Below are 7,444 nucleotides of genomic sequence, written 5' to 3'. Positions count from 1 at the left end.
CCCCACTGCTCCCGGGAGGTTATTTCCAGCATCCGGGGGCAAACAGGCTGGCGCTGGGGAGAGGGGCTCAGTCCAGGGAGGGTTTGGTACGGGGGCCCTTTGGGATGCAGGGAGCATCTGCTCTGGCCTCATGGGAGTGGACATCTTGTGCCTTATGGAGGGAACCATGTACACGAGCGTCCCTGGACCACCGGTGTAAAAACCTGCCAGTATTGTCTTCCCCTAGAGTGTGTGTTTTTGGAGAGCCAGGGCAGCTATTGGTCAGGTTGGCCCACAAGCCATCTCCAGGGGAGCAGGCCAGAGGTCCTCAGCTAACCCCCAGCTGTCCTATAGTTTCTGGGGGGAGGGGGGCTTGCCTCCCCTCCCCTCCCTGCATGCTTTTTCCTACCAGGCTCCCAGCCCCCAAGGGGAGCTGCCTTCCTCTGTCCTCACCTCAGGGGACCTGAGGGTGGTGCTCCTCATCCTTGATCATTCTTCTTCCCTTCCCTTTCCCCACCATGGCTCTCAGGGGTGCAGCCCATAGAGGAGGGACCGTGGCTGCTCGGGAGAGGCAGAGTGGCAGGAGGGGTGGGCCTGGGTGGACCACAGGCAGGTGAGGGCCGGAGCAGCCAGGCTGGATCCCATGGTGGAAGGGAAGGCTGGTGATTCTGGCTGAGAGCTAGAAGAAGCTGCATTCATTCGTGTGTGTGCATGCGTGTGTGTGTGTGTGTGTGTGTGTGTGTGTGTGTGTGTGTGTACATGTGCTGAGTGTTGGCCCTGCTGGTTCTTGAGCTAGCTATAGTCTGCATCAGGAGGGAGGAGACCCCCTCTCCAGCCATCAGAGTGAGGCCAACGTCCAAGAAGAAAGGAGGAGGAAAGCCGGGCCTTGTGGTTCAGTGGTTGAGCGTTGACCTATGAACCAGGAGGTCATGGTTGGATTCCCGGTCAGGGCATATGCCCGGGTTGCGGGCTCCATCCCCAGAAGGGTGCATGCAGGAGGCAGCCGCTCAATGATTCTCAGTCATTATTGATGTTTCGATCTCTCTCTCCCTCTCCCTTCCTCTCTGAAATCAATAAAAATATATTTAAAAAAACCAAAGAAAGGAGGAGGAAGGCAGATGGAGGAGCAGAGGGCGCGTTTGCAGGTTGAGGTTAAGGGGTCACAGGGAGCCTCTCGCAGCCAGATGTGCACGCAGCCTCCTTATCTCGCTTCCTGGAGGACAGGCTTCGGGGAAGGCAGGCGTTGTGTCAGGGTGGACAGGGCCCGGGGCACCTGGCCTGGCTTCTCTTAGTCTGGGCCTGTCTGGCTGAGAGGAGCAGGGACAGGGTGGTGGCTGGGCCCAGGACAAGGGTGTGTTCTGGGCAGAGGGCTGGGCTCTGCAGGGGTGGGCTTCTCTCATGAAGGAGGTTAGGGTTGGAGCTGTGACCCCTTTGGCAGTACGTGGGCTGGAAAGAAGTGCAGAAACATTCTCTCGAGTTGGCAGGGGGTGTTCCTTGGTCGTTTAAGGGGGACCAGGTGTTGGGCTGACTCAGCAGCTTCAGGCTGGGGCTCTGGAGAAGGAAACAGTTGTAAAGTTGGGGCTTGGCTAGTTCATCCTGATCTTTTGAGGCTCCTCGTACTGTTATCCTTGCCTTCCCTCCCGTCCCAGGACATAACTAGGGCACGTCCAGGACGCCAGAGTCCCTCGTCCGGGGCCTCCCCCGGGCTCTGCCCAGCTGGCTGTTGCATAACTGCTGTCCCGAAGCCTTATCCTACTGCAAACATTCTGCCTGGTGATCAGACTGTGCACTCGCACTCCCTGGTCACTGGAAGGGCCAGATGGAAAGTGGGGGGTGTGCGAGAGCAGGGAACCTGTCGCAATCATGTTGTCATGGCGACACAACTCTGTTTAGCCGCCTCCCCGTGGTCCTAGCCCACAGGGACTAAAATAAGTTTCACCTGCAGCTCACACAGCAGGCAGCCCCTTCCTCCCAAGGTCAGCTGTCTGGCTGGGGTGTGTGTGTGTGTGTGTGTGTGTGTGTGTGTGTGTTGAGGGACAAAGGGGCCACAGAGAGGATGAATAGAAAATGTTCACCCCTCTTCCCTTCTTCTCTCACCCAGTCCTGTACCTCATTAGCCCCGTGGTTCTCAGCCTTCAGCGTGCGTCAGAACCACCTGGAGAGACGGTTAAAATGCACATTCCTGGGCCCCGTCACCCGAGAGCCTGGGGTGCACCTGAGAATGTGCATTTCTCGCAAGTTCCTGCTGCTGGAGCAGGGAGCACGCGTGGAGCAGCCCTGCTCTGGGTTTTACTCCATCCCAGCTGGGAAATGCACCCGACTCTGGTTTGCTCAGTGTGTGTTGGACGGTGTGCCCAAGCCCAGCGCTTTGGAGGAGAGAGTGGACGGTGCGGGCAGGCCCTCACTCACCTCTTCTGTGTTCTGTGGCCTCCTCACAGGAAGCAGGAGCTGGCCAACAGCTCGGATGTGCCCCTGCCGGACCGGTCGCTGTCCCCTCCTCTCACGGCACCTCCCACCATGAAGGTAAGAGGCTTAGAGCTGGTAAGTGGGGAGGGGCGGGGAGGGGTGCCGCTCAAGGCTCTGCTTTGTTTCGGCACCGGCCCAGCTGCGCCTGCCCAGTGAGGGCACGGGGTGCCCAGCCTCCTCTGGAAGCAGCGTTCACCTGAGCTCAGCAGCGCGGGAGGGAAGTGTGACTGAGACCCAGGGGTGTTAGGGTGAGGAAATAGACTGGGCTGATGGGATTGGCAGGATGCTCGGTAATTAGTGAGAGGCCTTGTGGAGCTGTGGGGATCCGGAACAAGGGCCCCAGGCAAGAGGAAGCAGAGCGGTTTAGCATGTAGCTGCAGGCTAGTGCCTTAAGGGGCCACTGCCCAGAAGGGCTGCCAGGGCCTGGGGATGGGAAAGGAGGGTCCCATGGCTGGGACCCTCCTGGTTTTTTTTAAGACATTTTTAGATATGGGTTTTAAATTGATTTCAGAGAGGAAGGGAGACGAAGAGAGAGATAGAAACATCAATGATGAGAATCGTTGATCGGCTGCCTCCTGCCCGCAACCTGTGACCTGTTGGTTCATGGGTCAGTGCTCCACCATTGAGCCACACCCTGATCGGGCATCTCCTGGTTCTTGAATGGAACTTGCACACAGGTCTACTTGCCTCCCACTGGCCTTCTTAGGCTGGCCCTGTCACCCCAGTGCCTGCAGGAGAGTTGCCTTAGAGGTTCTGGGTAATTCTTTTCCTGTTACCATTTTATTCACAAGTCTCTCTCCTGGGAAACCACATCCCAGGTCCCCATGCCCAGGCCCATCTCATTCCTGGAAAGGAGCTGAGGGGCCATCACCCTCCCCCCACTATGCCCCTCCCCCTTTACCCTAGTCCCCCTTGGTGGCATGGCCACACACACCTGATGTGGCCTTCAGGGAGGACTTTGGCTCAGGCAGTATCCCTGCCCAGGCAGCAATGCACCTCCCTCCCTTGCATTTTGCCAGGTGAGGGCTGGCTTTGGAGAAGTCACCCGCCACCTGAATCAGCTGAGGGGACATGGAGGTCAGCCTCCATCTCTGTCCTGGAGCTCTGCTGTGAGGTGACTCACAGGGAAATAGTTAGGGCTCTTCTCTTCCCTGTTCTGGAACTTGTAGTCTAGCTAGGGAGACAAGAGTTGAAAAAATAATTTTAAGAATGAGGGATGGACAGTTCGGTGTGATGATAATTAGGGCTGCGCTCTGTGGCACCCCCTCTTCCCTGAACTAATCTGTTGCAAAGTGATACCCCCAAAGAAAGCAGATAAAAAACCCACCTTTCCATTATCATCTCATATTGAATGCTCACCATGCACAGAGCTGTGTGGTATGCACTGAGGGGCAGTATCACTGGATGGCAGCCAGCGCCTGCCCTGGTTGGATTAGGATTCAGAAGTGGGTGGGATATAGGGCTGACTGAGGACCTCTCTGCTCTCCTCCTTGTGGAGTGCCCTGGGGGCACTGACAGCCAGACCACCTTCATCAGCCTAGTCAATGCTGTATCTGAGCCAGGGGCTGGGTGGCTTGTTTGCAGGCGGATTGCTGAGAAGCCTATGGCCATTGTGAGGTTCAGCACGCTGGTCTGCAAGATGGGGTGTGGGGTGCTCGTCTCTGCTCATGGATGGCGGGAGTGTGCAGGGAGAACTCTGGAAGTTTCCTAGGACGAGTCACTGAGTCCTCTTGGCAGTCTTCAATTGCTCCCATACTCATGTAATTCATTCAACACCCAACATTTATTTGAATGTCGTATTAGTCAGGACTCTTGGTTTCAAGTGACAGAAACATAACTCACTTTGGCTTAAGAATAAATGGGAATTTATTGCCTTCGTAATGGCAAGTATAGGCTCCAGGCACGGCTGCATCCATGACATCTGTCGCTTTCTACCTCTTTCCTGTATTGGTTTCATTTTTTGTTAAACTCTGTCTCTGTGATGACAGGAATGTGACAGCTGCTCCTACGTGCTAAGCAAAGAGTCTCTTTTCCCCAGTAGTTCTAACAAAAGGCCCAGAGAGGAAGCTCATTGGCCTGGCTTAGGTCACATGTCTATCTCTGAACCAGTCATTGCAACCAGAGAGATGAAAGGCTCTGACTGGCTAGACTTGGTCTCATCTCCACCACCTATACCCTAAGAACCAAGAGTGGGAGAGGGGTGGCTCCTCAAAGGAAAATTTAGGTGTTACTCTGAGAAGAATGCTGACCAACGTGACATTGTGGTCCTTTTTCTGGAACTTGTAGTCTAGCTAGGGAGACAAGAGTTGAAAAAATAATTTTAAGAATGAGGGATGGAGCCGAAACCGGTTTGGCTCAGTGGATAGAGCGTCGGCCTGCGGACTGAAAGGTCCCAGGTTCGATTCCGGTCAAGGGCATGTACCTGGGTTGCAGGCACATCCCCAGTAGGAGGTGTGCAGGAGGCAGCTGATCGATGTTTCTCTCTCATCGATGTTTCTAACTCTCTGTCTCTCTCCCTTCCTCTCTGTAAAAAATCAATAAAATATATTTAAAAAAAAAAGAATGAGGGATGGACAGTTAGATGTGAATATTCCAAAGGAGAAGTACAGCATAATGGGGGAACAATATAGTCTGTGGAGGGGGAATCTAACCTGATCTTGGAGAGTGTCAGGAGGGCTTCTTTGAGGAAATGATGTGTAAGCTGAACCCTGAGAGTTGAGTAGGAGTCAACTGAGGGTGGAGAAGGGTGTTCTAGACACTTACTACTCGAAGTGAGGCCAGGAGACCACCAACACCTGCATTATTTGGGAGCTCCGTAGAAGTGCAGGATCTCAGACCTCCCTCCAGACCACTGAATCAGAATCTGCATTTTAGCACCATCCCCATTCACACTTTCCACTCAAGAAGCACTGCTGTGGCCTCTGAAATGCTCTGGGACAGGAGAGCCATGGCTTCTCCGACCAGGAGACCAGCATGGCCAGAGCATCCACCGTTAGGGACGGAGAGTCAGACCCTTGGAAGTTCTGCTGAAGATATTGGGCTTCATCCTACCGAAGGGCAATGAAATCATGGAAGGTTTTAGTCAGAGGCGTAGATGATGGGAAAAATCACTGTGGTTGTTGTGTGGAGAGTGGGTGGGAAGGAGCAGAGTGGAAAATGGGAGATGAGTCGGGAGGCTTCTGCAGGAGTCCAGTGAGGAGAGGATGGTGGCCTGACTCTGAAGGCCCTGTGAGGTTATTTGGAAACAGTCAGGTCTCAGATTTCCTACGAGGTAGACTGATGAGCTAGGAGGATCTGGGAGAGGTGGGATCAACTGGATACATGGTACAGCCCTTCTCTGAGATGGAGTGACCCGGAAGGGAGGGCGAGGGCTTGACTTCTAAGTGCTGAGTTGGACATGCTTGAGACACGAATGGGGATGCCAGTGAGCAGCTGGGTATTTGGGGGCCAGGTTTAGATGGAGGGTCTGGACTGGAGGTAAAAATCTGGTCATTTTCATAGAGATGGGATTGAAGCTTGGGGTGTAGGGGTGGTGGGGCGGTGAACTCTCCAGGGAGAGGATGGAGTAAGAAGATTCCTGGGATAGCACCTTGAGGGACTCAGGGCTGGGGTGGAGGAGGCTGGACACATGGTGGGAGGGGCATTCACAAAGGAGGGGCGGGCGGCGGCTGTGTCAGCTGCTCGGAGAGGCCAAGTACAATGAGCAGTGCACAGTGGCCTCTGGGCTTAGTGCCCAGGTTGCTGCTGCTGATGTAACTGAGAACAGTTATGGGGAGGGAGGAGGGGTGGACACCAGACTGGGCGTGTGAGGAGCGAGTGGAGATGGTGCGGGACTCAGAGGGTGTAGACAACGCTTGTGAGATGGGAGACTGGAGTGTGTGGAAATGCTGAAGGAGGGAGAAGGGTGTACGGAGATACAGGAGAGAGGGGGACTGATGGAGAATTTGGAGCACAGGGAAGAAATTATTAGTTAACATTGATTCATTAAAAAATTATTTATGAACGTCCGTTGGGAGCTGGACCCTACTTTGCTCCGGCCAGCACAGGGTCTGGCCAGCTGTCAGGGGGTGAGGCTGGCCTGTGTGAGACCCCAGGCAGCCTCAGAACAGAGCAGCCACCTGCAGGGAAATCTGAGTGACCCACTGTCAGAAGGCAGCCCTAACCCCGGGCGCTCTGTCCTTCTCCTCTTTGAACTCAGCTCAGGAATTTCCCAGCCTGTGACTTGACTGTCCAAAGCCCCAAGACCAAGGTCAAGGCTGGGAACGCAGAAAGGTTCGACGGGCTGCCCTGGGGACTCACACTCGGTTAGGACCCTTCTGTGGTTGGCATTGGGAGGTCAGTGTGTGGTATACCTGGACTTAGGGGTCTCTTTGTGATTGTCATTTGGGCTTATTCTGTATCTAAGCTGTAATTAGATGCCTGTCCAATATGTTTTTATTGGTTTTAGAGGGAAAGAAAGGGAGAGCAAGAGAGAGTGAGAGCATGAGATAGATAATAGATAGAGAAACATTGATGTGTGAGAGAAGCATTGATTAGTTGCCTCCAACGCTTGCTCCGACCAGGGATCGAACCTGCAACCTAGGTATGTGCTCTGACCGGGAATTAAGCCCCAAACCTTTTGGTGTACAGGATGACACGCCAGCTGAGCCACACTGGCCAGGGCAGGACATTTTTCTCTGTGTGCAAAGCTAACTGATCCACGTGGGACTTAAAACCACCACCCTCATTTACCTCACCAGCCTGCTCACCACCGAGGGAGTGTCCTTTGTGTGACTGCACTTGTCTGTTGCTGGTCGTGCGAAGCTTCTCTCCATTGAGTTCCTTGAGGCACCCACTGTCCTGCTCTGTGGGCCCCCACTCCTGGCCGGGAGGCTGGATGGCAGCTGTTTGTGATATATTGACCGTAGGGATGTCCAGGTCAGAGGAGCCTCCACTTGATCTTCGATTTCTCTGGTTTTGCTTGAATCATATCCCAGCTGAACCTCTGTGTCCAGGTGAC

The 7,444-nt window shown here is 54.4% G+C and overlaps 1 long non-coding RNA gene across 1 annotated transcript in view; it reads left to right on the top strand.

The window, feature by feature from the left end:
• Positions 1 to 2,502, top strand: part of LOC111827998 — a 79,921-nt gene extending 77,419 nt beyond the window's left edge. The window contains exon 3 of the long non-coding RNA XR_002831751.1: positions 2,418 to 2,502. This is a non-coding gene — a long non-coding RNA (uncharacterized LOC111827998). The remainder of the gene's footprint in view (positions 1 to 2,417) is intronic.
• Positions 2,503 to 7,444: the final 4,942 nt, after the last annotated feature.

The sequence above is a fragment of the Myotis lucifugus genome, unplaced genomic scaffold (genome assembly GCF_000147115.1).
Source record: "Myotis lucifugus unplaced genomic scaffold, Myoluc2.0 scaffold_262, whole genome shotgun sequence".
Classification (NCBI taxonomy): domain Eukaryota; kingdom Metazoa; phylum Chordata; class Mammalia; order Chiroptera; family Vespertilionidae; genus Myotis; species Myotis lucifugus.
Note: the sequence above shows the minus strand (reverse complement) of the source record. Positions and strands in the feature narration are given on the sequence as shown.